This window comes from Prionailurus viverrinus, chromosome A1, assembly GCF_022837055.1.
Source record: "Prionailurus viverrinus isolate Anna chromosome A1, UM_Priviv_1.0, whole genome shotgun sequence".
Lineage (NCBI taxonomy): Eukaryota > Metazoa > Chordata > Mammalia > Carnivora > Felidae > Prionailurus > Prionailurus viverrinus.
The window spans coordinates 8,172,182-8,176,357 of record NC_062561.1 but is presented as its reverse complement, the minus strand read 5'-3'; positions in this window follow the sequence as shown (position 1 = coordinate 8,176,357).

The window sequence follows — 4,176 nt, the reverse complement described above, 5'->3', positions numbered from 1 at the left end:
CCTGGCTTGTGCTGTCCTGCTTTCCCCCTTCCAAAGAGAATAGATTTGTGCCCCGTTGCATGTACTTACAGGAATGGTATCACAGTATCGCGGCATCGGTAACACAAAGTTCCACTTCTTGTTTTCAAATGTGCCTCTCCTTGTTACACTGTAAGTTCCATTCCCATCCTTTGGGAGCCCTTTCATTAGGGCACATCCTAATAGCCTTTCAGCTGGCCTGCCTGCCTCTCTCCTCACCTGTTGCCCAGTCCATTCTCCACACCATCACCACAGTGAGTAGACTTAAGAAACAATGGCTGCGGGTTTCAAAGGTCTGGTGAAATCAGCCCCAGGGCACAGTTAGCACTGAGTCTGATTTGTTTCCTTCAGTAAATATGAAGACCGCCTTGGCCCTAGCACCCTGCTGAGAGATTCCAGCAAACTGTGGGAGAGGAGTGAGGAGTTCAGTAGAAAAAGTAAGGGCTGTGAGAAACTAGGTGAAGAATCAGGTGTGGACAGCCATACAAAGCACAGATCTAAAAAGGTATAGGTAGCCAGAGTTCAGAACTTGCACAGGTAGGGCTCTCGGGAGTACTAGGACTAGGTCCTGGGTCAGAATGGTAATGAAGTAAAAAATGAACAAACCAAAAAAAACTGTGGGGAGGAGGGGGAATGGGTTAAATAGGTGATGGGGATTAAGGAGCGCACTTGTCATGACGAGCACAGGGTTTGGTATGGAAGTGTTAAATTATGATATTGTACATCTGAAATTAATATAACACTATGTTAAGCAACTGGAATTAAAATGTAAAAATTAAAAAACAAAGCAAGACAACAAAACAACACTGTCCAGTGACCATAAGTAATTGCAAAATTCTTTGGAGCTGAGAGGGATCTTACAGGGTGGGGAAAATAACGAAGAGCGACATAAGTCAACGTCTTGTCAAAATATATTCCAAGAGAACCTGAAGTTTCAAAATAGTGTAGTTTCTGTATGACTGATTGCAATACAAAATAATTTCTTCCTTTACCATTATATTTATTAAAGGATTGTTCTGAGACATCCTTTTTTTAAATAGATGCACAAAGTGATTCAGAATGTGTAAGTGCACATTGCTGTCAACAAATTTCTGTTGATCTGGTGAATGAGAAGTCATGGCTTATTGTTACTTCAGTTTGATTCTTCCTGATTGCTAGTAAGATAAGGCATTTTTTTTCACATTTATTTATTGTTTAAATATGCTTTCCTGGAAATGCCTATTCACTCATCCTTTGCTCATTTTTCTATGGAATTTTTCATCTTCCCATAAATTTGTGGGTGCTCATATATTATAGACGTTGACCTTTGTCTCATCACAAATATTTCTCATAATCTGTAATATTTTTCTTCTGTTTTGGTATCTTTGACCTATACATTTTTAATAAACATTTCTTTTCCTTTGCAGCTTCCTGGCTGTTTCAGTTGACAGTATTTCCCTAGCCCCTAGTTCATGAATTTATTCTCAAATTTTATTCTAAAATGCTGTTTTTCATACTTTGTTTCTAAATCATATGGAATTTATTTTTAAATATGGAGTAAGCGAGGGGTTTAAGTTTATTTTCCTCTAGAGGCTATATTAAAATCCCATTTACACTAAGATACATTTTGAGACTCTCCATTCTAATGATCTCATTAGTTTTCCAAACAGAAATACTAGCTCACATTTTTTTATGCCTGTATTTTAGCCCATTTAATCCTGGCCGCAACATTATAGGTCAGTTCTAGTATTCCCCATGAACTTTAAAATGCTTTTATCTAATTAAAAAGAAACCATTAGGATTATGGTTGGAATTACATTAAATTTGTACGTGATTATGGGAAAACTTTACATGCCGTATATCCTTCAATGATATTTTACGATTTTCCTCATATGCCTTAAGCCTGTCGTGTTGAATTTAGCCTTAGTATTCTGTACTTTTATCACTGTTACAAATGGAATATGTTTTTCCATTTTTGTTTCTATCTGGCTGTTCCCATCAGCATTCTTACCAGTAACATAAGGATGGTGTGCGTATTAGTCGGGTGAGGGTAAATTATGCCGCAGGGACAACCCGGAGTTCTCAGTGGTTTGTAACAACTTCCTGCTCTTACTACATGGTGGTCACAAGATGGCAGTGGCTCAGGTTCATCTCGTCTTTACTCTGGGACCCAGGCTAACAGAGTAGCTGCTAAGCACACTGCAGCCTTGGAGTGGCGGGAGGGAAATCAAGGTAAAGCATCTCCCGGCTCATCAAGCTTCTACAAAGAAGTGTCCCACATCCCCAGCCTCACATTTTATAAGCCAGAGCAGGACATATACTCACTCATCCCTGGCATTAAAGTATCAGAGATCCATCCATAATCCTTTTCTAGGAAAGGGCCCTCTGAGTCACAGTGCCCCTGGGATGGAAATTAATATTCCAACATGAAGGACAGCGAGTATTTTGATCAGTAATAACAGTCTGTCACAGTGTTATGTGTTTAAGTGAGCAAGATTGAGAAGTCTTAGAAAACACTACGTGCGTGCTAGACATCACTGTTCAACAAACATCCAGTTCCTCTCTACTTCTAAGTATGCAAGAAGATAATACTTTCTTATCTCTTAAAGTTAGATGTGGCTGTGTGACAAATCCTGGCCATGGCAACGTGAGTGGTAATGATATTTTTCACTTCTGCATGGAAGCATTGAGGAGTCGTAGCATGATTCTCCATAATATCTTCCCTGTCTTGATTATGGAAGTGTCTGTTGATATGGAAGTACCAAAAGACTTCAAAGTAGCTAGACTGCTGGGCAATAATGTAGAAGATGGTTGCCCTGGATGCTATCCAAGTGAAGGGTCTTTGTGGTTTTAAATCACTGAGATTTAAGGGGCTTGGGGGTTTTCTTTCTGGTTTTACTACAGCATAGCCTAGCCTATTCTGACTAATGCAATACATATTTTAACCAAAAAAAAGGCCATATGCATGTGTGTATGTATGTACATACATATGTTCATTTATGCATATTGTTACATAGGACAAAGTCTTTTTCTTTAAGTATGGGTCCACTGATCTGCAGCATCATGATATTTTTCTTGCATCCACCTCGTTCATTACGCATCCTATACAGTTTGCATTTTTGATTTCTCTACCGTGGGTCAAGAGCTACACTTGTAGAAAAATGTAAATATAGAATCTTAAAACTTCCCTCTCATGTTTTATAACTCACACCAAAACCAACAGCATTGTTTGTAAGTTGCCTTTATTGAGTCTTTCTAAAGCAGACAACTTAGTTTTCATAAAACAGTTAATTCTTTTCACATGATTATTAGATTCAGTAATATTTATTTAAATCACTTAGTTTTAATAACAGTACAACTGTCATAAAAAAGTTTAGGAGGAAGCACAACTGGATAATAGTAAGCGTGCAACTCAACTGGTGAATGTGGAATACGTGGTTATCTCACGAGGTGAGGGCATTTATCCTTCCATACATAATAGTCTGTACATCTTGACAATTGTCAATGACTATAGTCATATTGACTACTGTGCGGTTGAGAACTTGTGTAGATCCCACATTTATATAGAAGTGAATCAGGAGACCTTCTACCATATAGAGAACAATGTGCACACACACGTACATTTGTATTTCTATCTACATATGTATAGGTCTCTGTGTTATATTTATCTTGTGTCCAGCCACATTGCCAATTAATCTTGTTAATTCTAGTAGTTCCTTTTTAAAAGCATATCTTGGGGGCTATAAATATGTAATCCTATTATCATGAAAACAATAATTTCTCCTTTTCCAAATTTATATTATTTCCTTTCCTTACTGCACTTGCTACAACCTCCAAAATAATGTTGAATAAATAATGATGATAGTGGGTATTCCTGTCTTTTTCTTGATTCGGTAAATTTTATAGTATTCTACATGAAGTTTCTTAAGTATTTTTGTTAGATTTATTACTAGATATTTTATTTTTAGGCTATTATAAATGGTATCTTTTCACATTAAAATTTCTAGCCACTTTTTGCTGGTATAAAGAAATGCAATTAGCTTTCATTTATTGATCCTATTTCTAGAAATCTTGATAAAAATTTTTATTATAATTTGTGGTAAATTCTATGCGTGTTTTACATAGACAATTATTTAATTTGTAAATAGTGACAGTTTAGTCTCTTTCTCTCCCATCCCT